The sequence below is a fragment of the Pelobates fuscus genome, chromosome 11 (genome assembly GCF_036172605.1).
Source record: "Pelobates fuscus isolate aPelFus1 chromosome 11, aPelFus1.pri, whole genome shotgun sequence".
Taxonomy (NCBI): Eukaryota; Metazoa; Chordata; class Amphibia; order Anura; family Pelobatidae; genus Pelobates; species Pelobates fuscus.
The window spans coordinates 39,436,369-39,461,807 of record NC_086327.1 but is presented as its reverse complement, the minus strand read 5'-3'; the positions used below and the strand labels follow the sequence as shown (position 1 = coordinate 39,461,807).

Sequence of the window (25,439 nt, the reverse complement as noted above, 5' to 3'; positions counted from 1 at the left end):
TCAGCGCATGTACTGAGATGCCAAACAGGGTCATGCGCAGATTGTGGATGCAATCCTTATCCAGTCCCTATGATGATTGGGTTCAGGGCTCTACACAGGTGGGACCCTATCCGGGCCACTGTAAAATGTTCCTGTCCTAATGTGTTTTACACCCCACCTCCTATAGAATGTAAGCTCGATTGAGCAGGGTCCTCTTCAACCTATTGTTCCCGTAAGTTTATTTGTAATTGTCCTATTTATAGTTAAATCCCACTCTCATAATATTGTAAAGCGCTACGGAATCTGTTGGCGCTATATAAATGGCAATAAGAAGAAGAAGAATGTGTTATTGTACTCTGAAAATAATTAAAATGAAGTTCTGACATATGTATGCATTATAAACCCATTTTTCAATTCACAGTTCCTTTAAATGGAAAAGAAAAAACAGTTGAATCATAACACAAGTAGATAAAACTGTACTGGGAATGTATGTTCCAAACATCTAAAAATGGAATAATGCAGTAATGTTTACATCTCTCTTAAATTAGTGATACTAGCCTTAACACTCCATATATTTTCAAACTGGCTTTACAGCAGCTCTCTCACCAGCTACAGTCTTTGTACACCCTGCTGTGCTGGGTGTTTTAATATACAATGCCCTTTTCGTCTCACTAGTGACCATTGGGGGAAATGCTAAGCTGGACGGCAGTAGCACTTTTCAGATTCGCCTTTTGTTAAGCGTACTAGTCCCTATTTTGTCTTAGTATTTCTTTTGACAGCTTTGGAATTCCAGTGAAATTCCAACATAGTCGATATATATTTCATAAAGATTGTATCTTTATGATATAATGAAATAATAATTTTGGAGAGAGGGTAACAGAGCCACTCTAAACAGATGTATGTTACATTGCTAAAAGACAATGTTGCCAAACTCTCTTCCAGAAAATAAACTATTCTAGTAATGCCTGCATCACTGCCAAAATAGCTCACTTTATACGAATCAGCATACATAGGCTGTTTCTGTACATTGGGTAATGTAGATCCTAATATTATGCCTAAGGCAGTACGATGTAAACTGGTTAAATGATTTCAAAGCAAAACATTCATTTCATCTGACAGCACACAATGCATTGATAGCACCAAGTAAAAATCTAAATAATAGTACAAGTGAAACAGTGTAACTTTTAAAGTGAACTTCAATGCACCAAAGGTGCAAGAATGCATCTAACAAAAAAAAGAACATTTAGTAAAAAAAATGTGTAGATTTTATATATATGTAGAAAACCCGCACATGCAGAGATCTCACTGCTAGCGGCGAAGGTGTTAACTAGGCCAATCCCAATCATGATATTTGTCTAGGGTTTAAGATGCACTTTGTATTTATTTAACAGAATCACCTCAAAGAATAGCTTTTTATTTTCACCACAGAGATTGGTCTATTTTATGCAGATGGTGTAAATATGTGTTGAGCTTCTGTGTGGCCCCTGCTATTGAAAGGGTAGGGTGTTCACAGTGTCATAATACGCAAATTGTTGTGTATATATGTTTAGCCCCGTGAACTGCCAGCAATAAACAGGAAAGGAGGGATAGTTAAATCTCCCCAATCATTCAGCAGACTTGTGGGCAGCCCTGTTTGCTTCAGGTTGCTTTGTTTTAACAGATTTACAACAAACAACAGCTTGCAATGCAGTTTTACTTGCCCAATTAATTTAATGCATGCATGAGTTGCTTAGAGCATTTTTTTACTTATTTATTTACGAATGTGTCTTGCTAGGAATACAACAGTGAGATTTCTCATATATATCACAATTAAACACAAGCACTTGTATACTGGTATAATAGATTATGACTGATTGTAGCAAGAGATCTGGTAAAGGTGTACGTGAGCAAATAAAATCGGTATGGGCAAATTAAGGCTAAAATTGCTGATTTAAAAAAATTATGCAACTCAAAAAAAGCACAGCCTGTCTACTTTAGCTGAAATTTTGCGATTCAGGTTTATTTCTCTAAAATTTGGTGACCAATAAATATTCTTGCTTGTGTTTGAGGGGATAATGGCAGATTTTTTTCCCAGATGTTACATTGGTGGAGATTTTATGTTTTTTGTTTCATGTTAGCGGCGCTCTGCATGAGAAATCAGCTAGACCCACTTACAGTAACAGGTAACAGTAAGTAAAGTGACAGAAATAGCCGTGAGGCTGCAGGAGCCGTAGGGAGTTAAGGTAAACATGCTGCTCAGGTAATACAGGAACTTTCCAGAAATTAGGTTATGAACCAGGTAGAGAAAGGTGTAAGGCACATCTAGATTCAGTCAGTTTAGTTATTTAGCATACTCTAAAGATAGGCTTTGTAGTCTCACCAAAGTACAGAGCAGCTTGCAAGAAGTTTGACATACTGACACTACAAAGAAATAAAAAATAAAGCTTATACACTATAGGCACAAGAACAACCTTAGCTTAATGAAGCAGTTTCAGTGTCTGGATCATGCCCCTGCAGTCTCATTGCTCAGTTTACTGCAATCCACAAGTTAAATTGCTTTGAAAATGAAACCATTTGCTGTGTCAATCAGATATTAACTTGCTTTAGAATGTACTGCACCATACATTGAACTTTAATCACACACAGGCGACTCCTGTAGGGTCAAGAAAGCTATTACTAGAGGACGAGATAATACATTCTAAGTTTAAACATTAAATATTTATTTTCAGGAAGTGTTTAGGAAGGTTGTGCAAGTCACATGCAGGGAGGTGTGACTAGAGCTGCTTAAAGAAAGTGATTTAACTTCTAAATGTCATAAAAAAGCGTGAGAGCATGAAAAATAGGTCAATTATCTTTACAGATATTCTAGGATACCTGTCCACTAAGAACACCTTGTGAGCGAGTCAGCTGGTTAAGCCAGCACTACAATGGGGGTTAGTTATCTCTACTAAGGAATACAGAATGTTCAAAATCACAACATATCTAATCAGGTTCAAATTCAAAATAACAAATCCTACTGCAAAATTAAATGAATCGAAACTAAGTAAAGCAAGCTTAGAAACAGAAACCGGTTTATCAACTTATGAGAATGGCAAACAAACTTAGTAGGGTATCACAATAACTGAGATAAAGGATTATAGCCAGGGCTCAAAGAGGAAAGAGAGATGTGTGTCATTATTTACAAAAGGGTTAAGAGCCCAACCGAGAGGACATTGTTTCCTACACATTTCGAGTAATGCTTTTTAAGACAGAGATACACAGTTCTGTAAAGCTCCAAAATGCATTTGGACTATAATAAAGTGTGATGAATACCATATTATAAGATCTTATCATTAAGGGTTTGTGTTGAGCACAATTCAACTTTTAAGTGGTGATTTTCAACATATCACCTAGAATCTTACAGCATACTCAATAAAACAGTGATAATTGGTGTACACGTATTGGGGACTGCACACGCCAATAAGGGAGCAATACCAATGCGATGATCCAGTAGGGAAAGTCAAACTCCAAACATACACTGGAAAATAGCACACAAAAAAACCCAGAGGGTTTCCTCAGAAAGGGAGACTTTACTGAGGAACAATGTATCATCTGCCTTTCTGAGGAAAACTCTGGGTGTGTTTTTTTGTTGTTGCTAGTAACTAATCATAATTGCCAACTGACTAGTACTGGATTAAGTACACCGCTTTTACAGTGCAGTTACAGTGCCAACACTAGCCATCTCTAAAAAGAATCTAGGCTGACTTTGGAAGGTCATGCCAAAGTAGCTTGGTGAGTTCCCACGTCACTAAGAAGCCAAGGGGAAAGTCTATACCATTGTCTGGCAACCATCAGCACTCAAGATGTTTTAGACTACATTTCCACCACATCTGGAGTGCTATAGGCTGCCTACCCCTGGTCTATACTGTGATGACAAAGTGGACAGTGAATTTGCCAAGACTTGTCTGCCACGTTGGCCTCTAGATTACCCAAGCTATCCTGCTGTGGCTGCTTAAGTCTCACAGTTTATTGAAAAGAGTCCTTTAACTCTTTGGTTTTCAATACCGTTGCGCTATTATCCCTAGACATGTGTGATGCATTTTGTGCTAATGTGTGATTACATGCACTACTAAGAAGAATACATTATAATAATACACAAACATGATATAAATATACACACCATACATAAAAACATACTTTCTAAATGAGCTGGCTTATTTATATTCATATTAACCCTTATGAAGATCAACACAAACATTCTATGTAGTGACTCAGCATGTTTGTTGATCAACTGGTTCTAAATTAAAGTCCTTATAGAAACTATTACTTAACAAGTACCACACTGAATCATCTCTGCTAAGGCTGGGCTAATAATACTGCTGCTACAGACTAGCACATCGGTTGCCCAAATAAATTCAGCTATTGCTACTGACTATGCACCTGATATCCATTTGGTTTATGTATACACAAAACCGACACTAAAATACATCTTTTCAATTTAAATATATTTTTTTAAATTTTTCCAGATACCTCTGTTTTTAAAGTTAAGAAAACTGCCAAGTTTTTATTGCAGTTAGAACTCCAGGAATTAAAGTGCCAGCTTTATGGGTCAGTAACTCATAGATTTATTAATAAGTCCATTGACAAATATTATTTTTTTTTAAACTAAATATGTTTTAAAGTTAAAAAGGCTTAAAAACATTGCTTTCTGGAGAAGAATACTGTGCTTGCTACCGATGGCTTAGAATCTTAGGAGTTATTCATTATAAGTAGAGTAGCTTCCATTTTTAGATCAATGTGATGAATGAATAATCTTCTCAATTGCCTGGGAGAAACATGTGTCAATAAAATTAATTTTAGAGAAAACCCACAAGTTAATATGTTGGGTATTCACTAAAAAATACCCCAGCCCGTTTCAGGGACTTGAGTATTACATATATCATGTGCTCTGGAGCTGGGAACCAGGTGAGTCCAATGAAAACGACGATGACAGCTTTTGCCAGCAGTTTGTCTTGACGGTAACTTGGCACCGAGATAGGACAGTGGCTTTATTTAAGATCCTGACCTAAGTCTCCTTGAAAATCAATGATCTAACCCTGGCAACTTGAAAGCTGCTTGTATAAAACTGAACACAAAGGACTTCCTTAACTCTGTGTTTTAAGTGTTCAAATCCATTTTTAAATCATTTGATGGTATAAAAAAAACTCGTGCCATATCAAATAGCCAATGGTGTTTCCCAGGAATGCAGTAACAAAGAAGAATGCGAGTTTCATTCTACAAGAATGTCACATAGTAAAAAAAAAAAAAATAAAAATTCACTGAATGAAATGCAAACGGAGAACAACACTGTCAAAAACGATCAATCTAATTCATTAATGTTTAGCCTGATTTTAAAGAATAGGGAAAGGCAACGAACGCATGTATGTCAAATCAGAAAAACTGTTGCAATCTTACTACAAGCAATACATGCTTTATAATCGCATATCTGACAACAGTGTGTAAAGCCGTCTGGCCAGTGTATTCACAATAAACTGGCACTCTGTGTACTGTTTTCTTATCTACAGTGCTTGGAGTTGCTCTAAAAGTACACACTGCTCTCAGGAATCAACAATCACAGCTACACAATTTCCTCTTTTTAGCAAGACATTTTAGATACACACTCACATGCATGCAAACCCATTGATCACCTCTGTTTAACAGAAATAGCAGCAGATTCCTTACAAACACCTGTGAGCAGGGTAGTCGGGCATTTGTATACTTTTTAAACTACAAATCTAGTGAAAGTTCTAAAAATGGAATGTTTGGTTCTATGCAAACTTTTAGCACTCCTTCTGTACGATTGAAAGACAAGAGATACTGTATACGCTAGTACTTCACATTCCCAGAATACTTCTGAAATGAATGAGGGAAATAAAGTGAAAATGTGATATTCTGCAAAGATTTTTTGCCTTAATTTCATTTGCTTCAAATACATCCTACACATAACTTTCATTTTTACCTTTGCTTCCTGTTTTTTTTTCTTTTTTTTTTTTATTGTAAAATGTTCTGTACTGACAGGGTTAATAAGTGTTACAGTGTCACTCACTGGTCAGAAATTAAGTGAATTCAAATTTTTATAACAAAGCAGCCGAACTAAAATCACAGCTTTTCCAAATTCAGCTATCATAACCTGAAAGTTGAAATTCACTTTTAATCCATACTTTAGTAGAGCCTAAATTATTACTGATCTAATTGTGGTGTGTGGCACTCATTTGTGAGACTACCATGAGATATGGTAGGTTTATTATATTATAACTACAGCTCTCTCAACCCCCCAATACACGCACACTGTATTATTTTTACTATCTTATTATTTATATAGCGCCAGCAAATTGCAAAGCGCTGTACAATGGGATTACATTGCATGCTCAGTTACATGTTACTAAGCACAGCCTATGCAACTAAACTTTAAAGTTATTCAAAATCCGTTACAGAGCTATTCACTATAGAGAGAATTCAAAGTGAGTTGCAAATTTTTAGATCAGAAAATCTGAACTTGAAGCATTACAGACTTGAGGAATTTTTCCAATTCAGTTATGTGACCTTACAATTGAAATTTACTTAGAATTCCTGACATTTTTTACTCTAGTTAATAATCCTAACAATCTTTATTTATACCAGTCAACTATATTAGATAATGCATTACTGTACAAAACCAAAATAACAGAGCAACAATAAAGTATCAAACTAGATTATATTAAAAACAAAAAGGAATGTGTTTATTTTACTGTAAACTCGTGTTCACTAAATTATGAATAGGGGGTGAACGGAATCCTTAATTTGAAAATGTCAGGTCAAAATAACAAATCTACAAAAAATCATATACATATTGAGAACATTGAATTTTAAATTTGAAGTTGAATAGTTATTTATTAAACTATGTATGTAGTAAATTAAAATCAGCTATGTTTGTGTTCATTGTGCCATTGAGATTTTAAATCTGCTTCTATTTGGAGTTTAATGAATAACTATGTGAGCAAGTAATAAATATTTTTTTTTCATTAAAACTATCTATTTTATGCAAGGTCCAGTCAACCCCCAAACTAAACTGGCACACCTCCCGACCACCACCACCCCCCCCCCCCCCCCCCCCCCTTCCATATATTCAATCTGAGCAATTATTTTTACAACAATTCCCACATAATAGTTGGGGGGAGGTGCGGGGGGAGATCAAAACAATAATTATACCTTTAAATGCTGTGTTGGGGAATACATGTAACCATTCCTGAGTCAGGCTAGTGCTGGGTACTCACAGGGTTAAAAAAGTACATAAAAGAGTCTAGAGGCCATTGTAAGGCTATTTCTGCCTGCATCAGGTTAAATCATTACAGATTTGTTTACTGCCAAACACAGTGAAAAGAAAGAGAGGAAAAAGGCTTTTCCTGCTGTATTTGCACACTGGTACTACAAAATAAATACAGGCAGAGTGCACAGCCTGTATGGTAGATCTGCACAGGACAGCTGAACAAAGAGAGCAAACTTTGAAAGGCTACACTGTTCCCTCCTTATCTGCCCCTCTCCCTCCTTTTTTATTCCCCCTCCCCTCCTTCTGCCTTTCCATCCCAGCTCCCATTTCACACAAGCTGTTCAGCAACAGTTAGGCAATATGGCATCTCTATGAAACCCAGATACCAGCTTCCCTGCCCACAGCAAAACAAGGGCACCCTGTCTCCCCTAGCCTTAGGGCAATATATAAATATTATATCTAATACACACACACATTATCACAACACTAACATACAAACACACACACACACACACATATACATTCACATTAACACAACAATAACAAACAAGCATATATACATACATTCAGATTAACACAACAAACACACATATCCATACAAAATAAAAAACACTTTAAAAAAAAAAAAAAAAAAGGATGTAATATCTAAGCTATTTGCTGTGACAATACATCATAGCATAGAATGCATGTTCACCACAAACTAATTCAGGAAAACTAATTTCCTTATTGTTTTTTTTTTTTATATTGTTTTACATAATACACCAGCTAATCTGCTGAGGGAGGGGGTAAAGCTAATATTTATTTATCAATTTGTTATGTAAATATTATTTACGTGCGACCACCCCTCCCCCTCCCTCACACACACCCGATTTAAAAATGGAACGTTCAAAAAGAAATAGTTCGAATATGTGAGTGGACTAAAAAAAAAACATGGCGGCTTACAGTAGAACTTAGAGGGCAAGTAGATCTAAACTTGTAACAAATTCAAGATTGATTGTAAACTCCATGATTTCCCCCCGCGCGCCGGTTAAATTGTGCTGAGCTCAGCAGTAAGGTGGAAAAACAAAGAAATCAGAGCTCTAAAGCAGCCCAGAGCAGAGCTTTTTTTTTTTCTGGGTGTGAAAATAAATCATTAAAATAAGATTTTTTATTTTTTTTTCAACTATATAACGAAACACAATAAATATAATTGTTTATCAAGAAACTAACAGCAACAGAATAATATATATATTTATATATAAAAAAAAAGTTTTACTTACAGAGAAGAGAACTCCTCTCACAACGAAAAATAGGGTCACAGACACAGGAGGTCTTTAATAGTTTGATCTTCAAAGATTTTGCTTGTACCCCAAGGGTGAACACTAACTTGATCTCAGGATCTGGGAGAAAAAACAAAGCACAGGAGAATATATGATCCATTATCCACCTCTAAGTAGGAGTAAAGAGAATCACAGACCACGAAGTTCTACCAAAAAGGAGAGAAATGTTACAAAAAGTTTTTTAAAACAAAAAGCCCCTTCAGGGATCTTGGAGAGGACTGAGAGAAAACCCAGTAGTTATCCTCTTCTCCAGCGCAATCCAAGCTCAAAGTGATCAGGAACAGAGAAAGGAACCCAAAAAATGCCAAACATGCCAGAAACGACAAGGATTTCAAGCTCCCAGATCCTGTGATAGACAGACAGGGAGAGAGAGTGAAAAAAGCACATATCTGAAGTTTTTCTGTGCTTACCTTGCCAGTAGTCCAAATGTGCAGAGTTTTAACATTGTAACATACAGGGTAATTCTATTGGGGTATTCTAAGAACCCAGCAGCCTAGACAAGAATGGGGGGTGAGAGGGGGGGGGGGGGTGAGGGGGGTATAGAATATGCAGCTCTGGTCAGTACTTTGTAAGGGAAAGACTTGTATTTTTTTTCTTTTCTTTCTTTTTTTTGGGGCAGCACTGAGAGGGATTGTCTCTGCCCCCTCCTCCTGTGTGTGATATGAAGGTCAGGTGAGGATGAGGAGGACTCTCTGGCTAGCCCTGCTGCTGTTGTTGGTGGTGGTGCTGGTGGTGGTAGTTGGGAAGCTGGCTTGGTATTTTGGAAAGGTGACAGCTTTTCAGAGGAATCTCTGGAATGAAAGAGGAATGAAATTAGCTCAGTGAGTCAGTTGCAGTTCAGGGGAGGAGCATGAAAGGAGTGGAGCTCAAATGAGTCCAAAGCTCCTCCTCATGTCTGCTCTTCTATGGCTGCCTTGCCACCGATCATTGTGTAACAAGTTGTAAAACCGGGACGGAGGAGAAGGTCTCTGAAAACGGTGGGAAAGAAGACAAAAAACCTCAGTGGATCATATAACTCCTATGGATTTACAGGAATGGGTGCTGTAATCAGCGCAGCTCAACACAACTAGAAATACTTGAAGGAAAAGACCTCAGCTTCTGCAGAAGCTCTTGGTAAAAAAAAGAGCTGACACTTTTTATTGGTGGTAGTGGAGTGGGTTTAATGGCATGTAGTAAAACCAGTAGATAGCCTCTGTTCAAGGAGGCCATCTTGACTGTGACTCATTAATGAATTCTTATTGAGGATGAAATCATTACACTCTCAGTCCTGTAAATTGATGTGGCACCAGGTATGAGGTATTTACATTAAACTCGTGTAGTTAATTTTTTTTTAACCCTTTAAGGACCAAACTTCTGGAATAAAAGGGAATCATGACATTTCACACATGTCATGTGTCCTCAAGGGGTTAATAGTCTAAAAAAAACCAAAAAACGTGATGTACAATTGATGGCAATATATTGGCAGGTTAGAGTGGTCGTAACGTCATGGAACCGGGAAACTCACTTTCAAATCTCAGTCAGATCACTTTAACGATGTGTCACTTGGTCAAGACTATATATATAAAAAACAAAAAATCTGGTAAAAATGTAACAATAAACAAAGTGCACATAGAAATACAAAAGTGTTGCCGAGTTGACTGAAATACCTCCGTAAGTTCCAAATAAAACGCAAGCACCACAAGAAAGTGTCTCTGGCGCAAACAGATTTGCAAAATAAGTAGTGACAAAATGTCACTTATCTTTATGATATATGGTGTATTCAATGTATATGGGAGCAATTCCAGGTAAGTTTTTTTTTACACGACAGGTTCACTTTAATGACCAGGGTTCTTCCATTAGCATCTCTCAGGGTCATTATCGTGAAAAGAAGGAGGGATGGCCATCCAAGGATTTAAAGCGGCACATTGACTTCTGAGTATTTCACAAATATGTAATCGTTGTGAATTAAACATATTGACTTTCTTGGGATTTCATTGAAATTCCAATGCAATTAAATGTGATATAAGACAGTTTAGAGACTATTTTATGGTCCAAAGTTGCCAAAACTTGACAAAATGCAAAACGTCCAAGGGAAGTTTTTGTCCATTTCTTCAGCCATCACTAGTGTTATCAATAGGGAAACGGCTTTTCTCTTGCTTTGCTGGAAACTTTATCGAATTCTGTTTTGTACTGTCCTAAATGTGTCAGAACACAAGTGACGCTGCCCCCGGTGGACAAAGCGCGAGGAGAAAAGATGGCGCCCACAAGACCTTCAAGTAATTATATCTGTGTTCATCTCTCCTTGGCAACCATACACCAAGAGGTGCATTTCACTTTTAAGAGTCTTTATGAAACATGCACAGACCTCTCAATGTGACAGAGCTACTGTAAACATTGGGCAGAAATTGCATTTCTGATAAAGAAAATTCTAAAAGTGAAGTAAAAAAAAAACAATAACTTGTGTTTTCCATTGGAATTTCTCTACTTTTGGAGCAAAAATGACACCAACAAAGACTAAATATTAAATGGACACTATAGTGACCAGAACAACTACAGCTTAATGTAGTTGTTCTGGTGAGTATAATAGTTCCCTTCAGGCTTTTTTCATGCAAAAGGCAGTGTTTACATTGCCCAAAGGGGCACCTCCAAATGGCCACTCCTTAGATGGCCACTACAGGGGCTTCCTTGCTCAGGGCTGCACAGTAGGCAGCCCTGCCGTTCAGCATCCCCACACTCTGCATGGAGACGCTGAATTTTCTATGAGGAGGTCCTGATTGGCAAAAATGGCATTTGGCCCGCCCCTGTGCCGGTTTTAGCCAATCTGGGTTGGCTAAAAATCGGCCATTTTGATGATGTCACAAAGGGGCGGAGCCAGCTCCTGGAAATAAGGTGAGTTTTAAACTTTTATGGGTGGGCTAAGAGGGGGCCAGCCACCTACACGGTGGGTTTAGCACTATAGGGTCAGGAATATATGTTTATGTTCCTGAACCTATATTGATCCTTTAATTTAGTTTTTCCGTAATAATACACATTTTAACAATTTTGTTTTTCAAAATTCACAAAAAATGCCAAAAATAATCAAGTATATGGATTTTATTTTGGCCTTTTCTGGGGCTGAAGAAAATAAGACTTAGAAGACTACTGATGGTAGGTATACTTTTTTAATTGTACAGGATTAGTTTAAAGGGAAACTCCAGTGCCAGAAAAACGATCCGTTTTTCTGGCACTGGAGGGTCCCTCTCCCTCCCACCCACCAATCCCCGGTTACTGAAGGGGTGAAAACCCCTTCAGTCACTTACCTGGGACAGCGGCGATGTCCCTCGCCGCTGTCTCCGCCTCCGCGACGCTCCTCCCAGTGATTACGTCGGCCGGTGGGCGAGACTAATCTCGCTCACCGGCCGAGGAGACCTAATGCGCATGCGCGGAAATTCCGCGCATGCGCATTACGTCTCCCCATAGGAAAGCATTGAAAAATCATTTCAATGCTTTCCTATGGGGTTTTGAGCGACGCTGGAGGTCCTCACACAGCATGATAGACAGCCACTAGAGGTGGAGTTAACCCTGCAATGTAAATATTGCAGTTTATGAAAAACTGCAATAATTACACTTGCAGGGTTAAGGGTAGTGGGAGTTGGCACCCAGACCACTCCAATGAGCAGAAGTGGTCTGGGTGCCTGGAGTGTCCCTTTAAAGGACCACCTCACTATTCTTAGGGTATGGGGGGAGGTAGGGTTCATGTAAAGGGGTTGGCTTACGGCTTGGAAACCCCTAACCACCCAGGGGGGTGAGCAATGGCATGTCCACCCTCTCCCTGAATTTATTATTAGAGCCTCCATACACCACCCACGGGTCGGGAACATTAGTTTTACCCATACTAAATAAGTAGCAGACTAAAGATGGGCTGGGGGTTTTATTGGGATATCCCAACCATTTTTTAATAGCCCCCACCCACTAGTCACATGTGTGGGCAGGGAATAGACAATAATATATAGGTAGTGATCTGTCCACCCCTCATGTTTTAATGTAAAGACCTCCACCCAAGTTGCCCAAGTTGCCCACAGCAGGGGACTATGTCCCCCCTCCCCTGATGTCTTTACAGGCCTTTCTAGTGAAAATGCAGCAATGGCTGCTTAATCACTCATTTAAACTATTTATCAGATATGGCAGGTAGGTTTAAAAAAACCTGTAAAATCTATACTTTCTTTAAAAAAAATTCCTAAATGTTTTGATTTTCAATTCACAGTGTATGTCCAACAAGGCACAGGATAAAATGCCACAGCATACAATTTCATTTAACCCCTACCACAGGGCTCAAACTTTTCACATGCCACTAGCCTTTGGCGACTTAAAATCTGCCCTGGCAATTACAAATTAAGCCGTGATGAGTGGGTAATAAACCCTCCAGTTTGCAGTGGCGAGTAACGAGTAAGGTTTGGCTGGTGGAGTAGGACTTTACATTTTTTGCCCCGCTGTATACTAACAAACGTGCAGGCACCATAAAAATGCGTGCATCTTTACAGAACTTTGAAAGAAAGGCCCGGGACAGCATGCACTCACATGCATACCTACCACTTCTGGTGTCCAGAGAATACTTACCTCTACAGCACTACTCTCCCCAGTAAAAACTGCCATCTAATTTAATGGGGTGAGGGACAGAGAGATTGTAACTTCAAAGAAGTGACAGTTCCACTTTAAATATGACACATAAGTAAATTACGAATCCCCTGCTTATTCACATAGTAATTTAGGATATGCACTCCATAGAAGTCTCCACTACCTTTTACAGGCTCTCTTGTATATTTCCATGACAGGAACTGTGATATGGCTCCAACCTCTACTATTCAAAAAAAAGTTTAAAAAAATATATATATTCAAAACGGCAAGTGTTCTGCAGCTTAGTGTGTCCATTAGTTACATTAATGTCTTTGCTCAGTGCAACTCTTATAGATTTGTATGGTACCATGGTTTGTATAAGTAACACTGACTGGTGAAAAAGTTATCCAGCTACATTCTTGATGTGCCCAAGTGAGCAGCAAGAAAGATGAGCCAATGAAAACTGCAAATTATGGGGAGATTTATTTATGTTCTACAGAAAAAAACAACACTAAAGTTTGAAGTTTCCTTAGAATGCTAGTTTCCTATCCCATAATCCTCTGCTCTCCGTGTTTCTACGATGTCTGCTCATTGGCTTTGTTCATCCCTGTTCACAGATTAACCTGAGTATTGAACTACATATCCCATAAAGTCCCGCTGAGCATGCGTTTATAGGATTTGTTTAGTGCTCCCATTGACACTGTTATCTTTTTTCCACCTTTGGTCAACATCAACATGTCAAAAGGTCAAAGAGGCACACATTTAGGAGCTGTGGCAAGAACATTTTGTATGAAATGACATAATGATAACCAGTTATGTAAATATAAGGTACAATGTAGTCACCATAACATTTCTTATGCTTCTTTAACCCCCTTAACCCCTTCAGGACCAGCCTGTTTTGGCCATGTTGTACATTAAGGACCGGCTCTGTTAACACTTTTGTGGTGTTTGTGTTTAGCTGTAAGTTATATATCGTTTTTTTTTCAGGACAAAAAGGGCTTTCTTTACATACCATTATTTGTATCATGTCATATAATTTACTTTAAAAAAATTATAAATTATGGTGAAAAATTGAAAAAAAAAAAAAACATGTTTTTTGACTTTTGCTTGAAAAATCTTTTACTTACCAACGAAAGCTAATGAAAAAAAAATGCTAAATAGATTCAAAATTTTGTCCTGAGTTTAAAAACACCCAGTGTTTACGTGCTTTTTTGCTTTTTTTTTTGCAAGTTATAGGGCTATAAGTACAAATAGGAAATTGCTGTTTCAAAATATATATTTTTAAAATGTATCAATAGTGACATTGTAACACTATTATCTGTCATAAATCTCTGAATCACACCCCACATGTACATATTTTTTTAAAGTAGACAACACAGGGTATTTAATATGGGGTATGTGCAGTCTTTTTTAGTAGCCATTTAGTCACAAACACTGGCCAAAGTTAGCGTTCATATTTGTTTGTGTGTGAAAAAAGTAAAAAACTAAATTGAACGCTAATTTTGGCCTGTGTTTGTGACTAAGTGGCTACTAAAAAAGACTGGACATACCCCATTTGCAATACCTTGTGTTGTCCTCTTTTGCAAATGGTATGCCATCATGAGGGTAATTCTCATTCCTGGGCTACCATACGCTCTCAAAGGCAACATAACCAACCTGGCAATTTTCAATGTAAAAATATTTGACCCTTATATTTGACCCTGTAACTTTCCAAAAACTCTATAAAGCCTGTACATGGGGGGTACTGTTATACTCAGGAGACTTTGCTGAACACAAATATTAGTGTTTAAAAACAGTAAAACGTATCACAACAATTATATCATCAGTAAAAGTGCTGTTTGTGTGTGAAAAATGCAAAAAAAAAGTCACTTTTCACTGACAATATCATCACTGTCATATATTTTACTATTTTGAATCACTAATATTTGTGTTCAGTGAAGTCTCCCGAGTAAAACAGTACCCACCATGTACAGTTTTTTTTGGTGTCCTGGAAAGTTAGAGGGTTAAATATAGGGCTTGCGAGCCAAAGTCTCTGGACTTTCTGCCTGGGTTGTCGGGCAGGTCCCTCAGATTGTAATTAGTAAAATGACTTAATTATGTAAAAATATTATATAAATATAATTGTAGAATTTAAATATATATGTATGTATATATATATATATATATATATATATATATATATATATAATTTGTATATATTTTTATTTATATATAGCTGTCTCTCTCTCTCTCTCTATATATATATATGTATTTATAAAGTCATTCTAAATGTATTTTGAATTTAATATAAATGTTTATTAATATTAAAATACAGTTAGAACAAATTAACACTGGTATATACATTTTTTACATTTATTTAATTTTTTTGTCATTTTTAAAAAATGTATTTATTGATTATTATTTTATTTTATATATATATAATTATAATTATATATATATATATATATATATATATATTCATTCTAAGTGTAATTTTAATATTAATATATATATATATATATATATCATTATATATATTAATATTAAAATACACTTTAATTAATAAAGTATTTATGTTTAAATAAAAGTACTTAGATCATATATATATATATGTGTGTATATCTATATATATATATATATATATATATATATGATCTAAGTACTTTTTATTTAATTTAAAAACTGTTTACTAACTTTTAAAAACTTTTTTTACAGGCATGAGGGGAACTGCCTGATAGTTCAGGCAGGCCCCCTGCAGGCACAGCATAAGCCGGCTATTCTGGCCATGTGATCGCGAGGACCCCGCAATCACATGGCTGGAGGCAGTGGCGTACATACCAGGGTCGCAGGGGTCGCGGCTGCGACCAGGCCCGGCCCACCAGGGGGCCCGGCCGCCCCTGCGACCCGGTATGTACCCACAGGGCCAGCCTCTTCTGCTGGGGGGCCCAGGAGCCGGCCACCTCCGGGCCCCCCGAGGCTGGCCCTGCTGTCACCCGGCTGGCGGGCGCGCGAGGGAGCACTGTCCCCTGAGTGCTCCCTCTTCAGCTCCCTCGCGCACCGCACTGAAACCGGAGCCGGAAGATGACGTCATCTTCCGGCTCCGGTATCAGTACGCGGCGCGCGAGGGAGCTGAAGAGGGAGCACCCAGGGGACAGTGCTCCCTCGCGCGCCCGCCAGCCGGGTGACAGCAGGGCCAGCAACACCACTGGACCCCAGGGAATCCCCCCAGCTCTCACACAGGTAAGGAGGCTGGGGGGATTAAATTTAAAAAAAAACAGAAAAAACGTGTGTGTGTGTTTAGTGAGTGTGTTAGTGAGTGTGTGTGAGTGTGTGTTAGTGAGTGTGTTAGTGTTAGTGAGTGTGTTAGTGTTAGTGAGTGTGTGTGTGTTAGTGTTAGTGAGTGTGTTAGTGAGAGTGGTAGTGAGTGAGTGTGTTAGTGAGAGTGTTAGTGAGAGTGTTAGTGAGAGTGTTAGTGAGTGTGTTAATGTGAGTGTGTTAGTGTTAGTGAGTGTGTTAGTGAGAGTGTGAGTGAGTGTGTTAGTGTTAGTGAGTGTGTTAGTGAGTGTGTTAGTGTTAGTGAGTGTGTTAGTGAGTGTGTTAATGTGAGTGTGTTAGTGAGTGTGTGAGTGTTAGTGAGTGAGTGAGTGTGTGTGTTAGTGAGTGTGTTAGTGTGAGTGTGTTAGTGTGAGTGTGTTAGTGTTAGTGTGAGTGTGTTAGTGTGAGTGTGTTAGTGTGAGTGTGTTAGTGTGAGTGTGTTAGTGTGAGTGTGTTAGTGTGAGTGATTGTGTTAGTGAGTGTGTTAGTGAGTGTGTTAGTGTGAGTGATTGTGTTAGTGAGTGTGTTAGTGAGTGTGTTAGTGAGTGTGTTAGTGTTAGTGAGTGTGTTAGTGTGTGTTAGTGTTAGTTTGTGTGTGTGTTAGTGAGTGAGTGTGTGTTAGTGAGTGTGTGTTAGTGAGTGTGTGTTAGTGAGTGTGTGTTAGTGAGTGTGTGTTAGTGAGTGTGTTAGTGAGTGTGTTAGTGTGAGTGATTGTGTTAGTGAGTGTGTTAGTTTTAGAGTGTGTTAGTGTTAGTGTGTGTGTCTGTTACTGAGTATGTTTGTGTGCGTCTGTCACTGAGTGTGTGTCTGTCAGTAAATGTGTGCGTCTGTTCATGAGAGTGTGTGTGTGTGTGTCTAAAGCACTTACCTTTCTCCAGCGCCGGGCTCCCTTGGCGCTGGGGATCTCTCCGTCCCGATCCGCCTCTCAGCTCTGAATGCACATGCGTGGCAAGAGCCACGCGCGCATTCAAACCGCCCATATAGGAAAGCATTACTCAATGCTTTCCTATGGACGTTCAGCGTCTTCTCACTGTGATTTTCACAGTGAGAATCGCAGAAAATCCTCTAGCGGCTGTCAATGAGACAGCCACTAGAGATGGATTAACCCTCAGTGAAACATAGCAGTTTCTCTGAAACTGCTATGTTTTCAGCTGCAGGGTTAAAACTAAAGAGACCTGGCACCCAGACCACTTCATTGAGCTGATTTGATCTGGGTGTCTGTAGTGGTCCTTTAAGTGTATGTGTTTATGCATGCACTGGCGTACATACCGCGGTCGCACGGGTCGCAGCCCTGCGACCAGGTGCCCGCCCGCCATGTGTTGCGGCCCCAGCCCGCGCGGGGGGGGGCCCACAGATCAGGTTTTCGCACCGGGGCCCCATGGGTTGTGTGTATGCCACTGGCTGGAGGGGGCCAGATCGGGCATAGGGGGTCTGACTGAGCTCCCAGGCAGACCCCAGGATCGCGACTGCCGGCGTGGGAACTGCGGGGACCCGGTAAGTAGTAAGGACAGCAGGGACATTCTATGCCGTCCGCCGACATTTAGGACCACCCCAAAAAGGACAGCATAGAACGCCCGCCGTCCTTAAGGGGTTAAAGGAACACTATAGTCACCTAAACAACTTTAGTTTAATGAAGCAGTTTTAGTGTATAGATCATGCCTCTCAGGTTTTACTGCTCAATTCACTACCATTTAGGAGTTAAATCACTTTGTTTCTGTTTATGCAGCCCTTGCCACACCTCCCCTGGTTATGATTGACAGAGCCTGCATGAAAAAACCCATAAATTTTTACTTACCGTAAATTTCTTTTTCCTGAAGATTAGAGGCAGTGCTTTACCAATGGGATTTCTAATCTGGAGGGAAAAAACAGGCAGGCAATTATCCAAATTTTTTAACACCCTCCCCCTAATTGAATCCTTTCCTTTAAATCCAAACTCACCTTGAACAACCCCAGAAAATACACAAGCCAAGTACCTGCAAATCTCTGAGTTTATTAGAAAAAAGGGGGGGGGGGATATATAGCACTGCCTCAAATTTTCAGGAAAAAGAAATTTACGGTAAGTAAAAATTTATGTTTTTCCCTTCAGATTAGAGGCAGTGCTTTACCAATGGGATATGACAGAGCAATTCCTAAGGGCGGGATTTATTTCACCACTGCTTTAGGCACCTTACGCCCAAAAGCTGCATCTTCTGAGGCCAGTATGTCTAACCTGTAATGTTTCAAGAATGTATGCAGTGAAGACCAAGTAGCCGCTGAACAAATCTGAGAAGGTGTAGCTGCCGCTCGCAGAGCCCAGGACGTAGATATAGCTCTAGTTGAATGGGCCTTTATGGGTCCTGCAATTTCCGCGCCACTTGTGGAATAAGCCAAAAGAATACACTCCTTCAGCCATCTAGCCAGCGAACTCTTTGAAGCCTTCATACCCTTCCTTGTGCCATTGACCAAGACAAAAAGACTGTTATCCCTCCTAAAGGATTCAGTAGATTTAAGATATTGCATAAGACATCTCTTCACGTCTAGGCAGTGAAATTTTCTTTCTAAGGTATTAGAAGGATTTTGACAAAAAGTAGGCAAAATAACTTCTTGGTTGATGTTAGAAGAAGTCAGAACCTTAGGGATAAACGAGGGGTCGAGCTTTAAAACCACCTTGTCTTGATGAAAAACCAAAAATGGAAAATTCGCCCGAAGAGCTTGGATTTCACCCACTCTCTTGGCTGATGTGATTGCCACCAAAAATACGTTTTTTAACGATATAATCTTCAGAGACGCCTCCTCTATCGGTTCAAAGGGTGGCTCACAAAGAGCGGATAAGACTAAATTTAGATCCCAGGGTGGACAGGTTTCCCTGATGTTGGGAACCAAATTGGCCAGAGCCCTGAAGAACCTTGATATCAGAATGTTTGAGGCTAAACATCTGAAAGAAAAGAAACTGATCGCAGAAACTTGTAATTTTAACGAAGCTGGCTTTAAACCCTTTGCAAATCCCATCTGAAAGAATTTGAAAATCTTCTGCATGGAGGCTGAAACAGGGTTCACTTTAAACCTACAACACCACTGACAAAATTTCTTCCAAATCCTGGAGTAAATTTTAGACGTAGATTCTTTGTTAGTAGCTAATAACATTTTTATAACCTCAGGATCTAGACCTTTACTCTCTAAAATCTGGAGTTCAGATACCAAGACATCAACTGGAATCTCTGAAGGGTTGGAAGAGGCACCATGGCGTGTTCTAAAATTTCTTCTGATAGAGGAAGTTTCCAAAAAGTGGCCCCTGGTACATTTAGAAGAACCGAAAACCAACTTAGTCTTGGCCACCAGGGAAGGATTATGATAATCCTTACTTTTCCAACTTGATCTTTTGAAGCACTCTGGGAATAAGAACTACTGGTGGGAAGATATATGCAAGGTTGAACTTCCATGGCACTGACAGAGCATCTATGATATCTGGATTGTCTGCAGGGTTCAGAGATGCAAAACGTCTTGTCTTCCTGTTTGTCCTGGAGGCCATAAGGTCTATTTCTGGACAACCGAAGCGGACTGTAATAAGCTTGAAAATTCTGCACGAAAGGGACCAATCTGTTTGCTTCAAGTGATGACGGCTCGTGGCGTCTGCTAATACGTTGAATTTTCCTAAAATGTGAACTGCTGAGATTGATCGAAGGTGAACTTCTGACCATAGCATGATTTTGAACATAGACTTCGCAACTTCGTTGATCTTGTACCTCCTTGTTTGTTCAAAAACGCCACTGTCGTTCGATTGTCTGAACGTATCTGAATATGCTGATCTTTTATCAGGAACTGAAATGCCAAGAAAGCCATCCACACGGCCTTCAATTTCTTGAAATTTGAGGAAGTTCTCGCATCCTTTTCTAGCCAACACCCTTGCTTCTTTAGGTCTCCCAAATGGGCCCCCCAGCCTAGTGCCGAGGCGTCTGTAGTTATTATTCTGAAGGACTTCATTTGGAATGAAAGACCTGTTTGCAGGAATCGAGATGAGGTCCACCAATGAAGACTCCTCAACGTTAGATTGTTGAATTTCATGAGCCCGTCCAGGCCGTCTGTCTGTCGATTCCAGACTTGTAGAATGTTTCTCTGAAGAGGCCTCATTCTGGCTTTTGCCCAACCGACTGCAGGGATCGAAGCTGTAAAAAGACCCAGTAAACTCATTGCTTCTCTGACTGAAAAAACACCTTTTTCCCTGAGTTTCTGAATTGATTGTGTTATCTTTAGCTTCTTCTCTTCCGGCAGGAAAATCTTCATAGAGATTGAGTCCAAAATTAGACCTAAGAACTGAATCCTTTGAACCGGCACTAATTCCGACTTGCTGAAATTTATTAGCCAGACATGCGTTTGAAGAGCTTGGAGAGCTGTACAAAGGTCTAATTTTAGTTGTTCTTGTGACTCTGCAATCAAAAGCCAGTCGTCCAAATAAGGGATGACATAAATCCCCAAACCTCTTAGGTATGCTGAGATGACTACTAGCAGCTTTGTGAATACCCTGGGTGCAGATGACAGGCCGAATGGCAGGGCCTTGAATTGGTAATGCCTGGTTACCGATTGGATGCAGATCGCAAATCTTAGAAGCCTTTTGCTGGATTCTGCTATGGGCACGTGAAGATAGGCGTCTTTTAAATCCAGGGACGCAAACCAATTTCTTGGTTGAATAAGAAGTGTAGCTGATATTATTGTTTCCATCCGGAACTTCTTTTTTATAATACACCTGTTTACGGCTTTTAGGTCTAATATGGGTCTGAAAGAGCCATCTGGTTTTGGCACCAAAAATAGCCTTGAATAAGTGCCTTGATGTCTTTCTCTTAGAGGAACCTCTTCCACAACTCTTTTCTGTAGGAGTCTTGATACTTCTTGCATCAAAGTTTTCTCTGTTTCTGGAGAATGAACCTTGGAACATAAGAACATATTCTTTGGGGTATTTGACAGTTCCAGAGCGTACCCGCACTTTATTACTGAGAGAATCCAGCGATCTGATGTTGTCCTTTCCCAGTGATTTAGAAAGTGCATCAATCTTCCTCCCACTGGCCTGGCGTCACAACATGTTATTTCTCTTGTCCGTGAATCTTTCTTTCTTCCTATAATCGAAAACCCTCTTTTGTTGACCCCTGTAGTTGTTCCTGCGAAAGGAACTTCTAAATGAGGAATGAGTCCCCGATTTACGGTTCCAAAACTGTTTCTTATGGGATTCAGGCAAAGCCTTCCTGCCTTCCATCATTTGTTTTAACAGATCATCCAATTTAGAGCCGAATAGTCTTCCAGATTCAAAAGGTAAGTCACATAAGGAATTTTTTGATGCTGCGTCAGCTGACCAGTTCCTAAGCCAAAGTGCTCTTCAAGCTACTGTCGTAAGACCCAAATTCTTAGCAGATAGTTTCAGACTTTCTGAAGAAGCATCTACCAAAAAATCTGCCGACATTTTGATATTTTTTAACAGCTTTACTGGATCTTCCTTAGTTTCTCCTGCATAAACCTTCTCTAGTTCTTCTAGCCACTGTTTTTGGGCTTTAGCCACGGATGTTCCTGCAATAAGAGCTTTAGCTTGGGCCGCTGATGAGACAAACACCTTCTTTAAGGATGAGTCCATGCGCTTTTCCATGACATCCCTTAGCCCACTCGAGTCCCCAATAGGTAACGTAGTTTTCTTTCCTATTTGTGCAATAGGAACGTCCACTACAGGGACTGTATCCAACTGGCAGTCCTGGTCCGATTCTATGGAAAAAAGTGTTTTAAAATGTTTTGAAATAAAAGGTTTGTGGCCTGGGAACTTCCATTCTCTTAAAACCAACTCCTTAAGCTGTGGGTGTAAAGGGAAAACTTTAGTCTTTTTTCCTGACACCCCATTCTTCAAAATGCTCTGCACTTCCTTTATTAGTTTCCCAATGGCCTCCTCTGGAAATGCAAATTCCTCATCCGATGAATCACTACCGGAATCCTCACTACCGGAATCCTCACCAGAATCAGAAGCACAAGTACCTGAGCTTGTATCTGAATCTTCCCATGATCTCAGTCTTTTCTTTGAATGCTTTACTATCTGTAAATTCTGGGCAACCGAAGCCTGGACTGTCTGTATAGCTGCCGACTGCATATCCACAAAAGATTGCTGCATACTCTGCTGTAACCAGCTGAGAAATGTGGACATTTCAGATTTTTTCGCTTCCTCTGAAGCTTCTTTAGAACATAGCGAGCAAAGCTTCTTTTTATAACCATCTGGCATAGGTTGGCAACACACAGAGCAACTTAAATGCTTGGCTTTTGATGTACATTTCCCCTTTTCTGATGATTTATCCGGAATCTCAGGATTAGACATACTGAGGAAAGAAAAGAAAGGGAAAAAATAAAATTAAAAATTAATTATTATTTTTTCCCTTTAAGATTCAGGCTATAGCCATTTAAAATAAAAGCTACAATGTCTTACCTTAAATGGCCTCACAGTGTGTTGGAGGGCAGGTGAGAAACACACTTGCAAAAGTTCTGAGAGCTCCTGGCAAACAGAGGTTGCTGCTGGTAAGTTGCTCCTTTAAGTCCTGTCAGCCACTGAACCAAAACACTTCCTAAACACTTCCTGTAAAGAGTCATCTAAAGTTTATCCTTTCTTTATTGCATGTTCTGTTTAATTTAGATTTTCTTATCCCCGCTATGTTAATAGCTTGGTAGACACTGCAAGAGTCTCCTGTATGTGATTAAAGTTCAAATGACATAGCAAGAGATAAAATTATTTAAGATAAATTACATCTGATTGAAAGTGAAACCATTTTTTTTTTTTATTGAATTTGATTGGTCAACTTAAAAACTTTGATTGTTTAAAAAAATGTAGGAAGGTCCTCACAGTCATTAATAGCTGCTTATCCTGCTCAGACTGAGCACTTAATATGAAGTCTCTGGATTTAGCTGGAAAATGGAAATTTAAGACTACAACCTTGATTGTTGTATAAGAGGTGATAGGCCAGAAAGTGCCTGAGAAAATGACTCACCGTTAGTGAAAATGTTCTCTTGAACACAACTGATAAGGAAGTTCCTTAGGCATGTTTGATTTTGCAACACAAATTGCCTCTGGATTCATCTGTGACTATTTAAGCCATTCTAAAGGCTGGCAAAGCATTATGACGGTTATAGTTCTAAAACATCTTGGGATATGCCTTTTGTCCAGAATTTCTACCAATTCTTCCCTGCTCAACTACTGGGATAGAGCTTGGCAGGCATAAGAGAGGAGGTTGCCTGTGGGGTGATCCTGCCACTGAAAGGGATGAGTCCACCCCTCTCGGGATTAGCAAGGATGAGAGACAGGCTGGCCCCTCAAGGCAGACCATGCAAAGAGCCAATTCCTGGCAGATTTGAACTGTTAAGTGGATTTCAAAATGTGGTCCCCAGGACCTATTTTTGATGTGTTAGTATCCCAAAATGCAGGACTGTCCAGGCAAATTTAGGACTATTGGCACCTATGTTCGGTCTAAGATGTTCCTGATCTGCAGCTATACCTTTTGTCTTTATTTTCAGGTCCGTTGTGTCTTCATCAGTCGCTGCTATGTGGTCAGTAACTGCTGCAAGATCTTCATGCATGATTGACAAGCACTTCTGAAAGACGTTACCCTTATGTCTTTCAAAAATGCTTTGTTGTTAGTTTACTCACTGGCATCTGGCAACTTTGAGCCGAGGGCTGATTATACAGCCTGAAGAGAAGGGGAAACAGGTCTAGCTTGTTGAGTTCTTCAAGCTCAAGGTCTTTAAATTATTTTCTTACCCATTGCTCTTGTGGAAATGGCAGGTGTCAGTGTAATAAAATAACAAAATATCAGTCATTTTGTGCGAATTGTCCATGGAGTTCAAACAAGATGTATACATTATGTAGAACGGTCATTACTTTGGACACTCTAACCCATTAAGGATGGAGGAAATCTGACCAAACCAATACAAAACCTAGAAATTGAGCTATATGTTTGTTTAACCAACCATAATTTACCTTTTTCATATTAAGTGCACCCATGCTTACTATATATCATTTTGTTCAGGCTTTCATTTCACATCTATATATATTTGTGTTCGGGGCAATAATGCCATAGGATTAATAGTGAAACATAACATAGTTGAGAATACAAAAATGTAAGTAATACCAGTCGTTTGTGGTGTGCCGGAACCGACAAATGCAGTAGGCCTGTAATAAAGAGGGCCAACCTTAAAGGGTGTTGTGAAAAGAGGGTTATGTGGTGGGAGGGGAAAATCACCAGACCCATGACTGTGTGAGAGAAAGGGTAAGAGGCCCTTTTAAATTGGAACCAAGTCCCTCCCACAGCTACAGGCTAAGCCTTAAATTTGTGTTCGGGGCAATAATGCCGTAGGATTAATAGTGAAACATAACATAGTTGAGAATACAAATAGTAAAGTAATGCCAGTCGGTTGTGGTGTGCCGGAACCAACAAATGCAGTAGGCCTGTAATAAAGAGGGCAAAAAGGAAGTGTACCAACAAAATTTATTCATACTACAACCCATGTACATTATCACTTGGATATGTCATTAAACGCTTGACGTACCTCTTGAACTGGTTGGGGTATGTATATGTTGTGTAGATGGATGTTTCCCAGCGTCCCATAGTCCAGATGACATGGGCCGGGATGTTATTGCTAGATGCAGAGGATGCTGCCCCCCATACGAAAAGAGTGGCCTGAGAAGTAGGTTGCGTTAAGGCCAAATGTAGTTAACAGCATGCGGACATAGAGCATGAATATGACAGTGGTGAGTATAGTACCGTGTGGCTCCAATAAAGGTTGGTGTGAATGTTTTGCGTTGAGCTAAGAAAATTGACCAGTGTTTCCACCGGGCAACTTTGATTGGGCATAGGATAGTAGGGTATGTCAACCGTGTACCCCATCTCGCTAGTTAGGAGCGAGTGAAAGGACATAGTGACACTAGTAATTTGTGGATATGGCACCTTTAAGGTAATCCGTGGAGGCGAGGTTGATGGCTGTGAAATCTCTTGGCTGTAGGAGCCATAAAACCCAGGTATTCAGTATGATTACCATGTTAG

General features: G+C 39.5%; 1 protein-coding gene across 3 annotated transcripts in view; it reads right to left on the bottom strand.

Moving 5' to 3' along the window:
- The window catches only part of TEAD2 (TEA domain transcription factor 2), an 83,852-nt gene extending 74,436 nt beyond the window's left edge, over nt 1–9,416 (bottom strand). For all 3 annotated transcript variants that reach the window (XM_063436258.1, XM_063436260.1, XM_063436259.1), the window contains exons 1-2: nt 8,952–9,416; nt 8,482–8,601 (exon numbers count right to left, since the gene is read on the bottom strand). The gene's annotated coding sequence lies outside the window, so the exon portion shown is untranslated. The remainder of the gene's footprint in view (nt 1–8,481; nt 8,602–8,951) is intronic.
- Nucleotides 9,417–25,439: the final 16,023 nt, after the last annotated feature.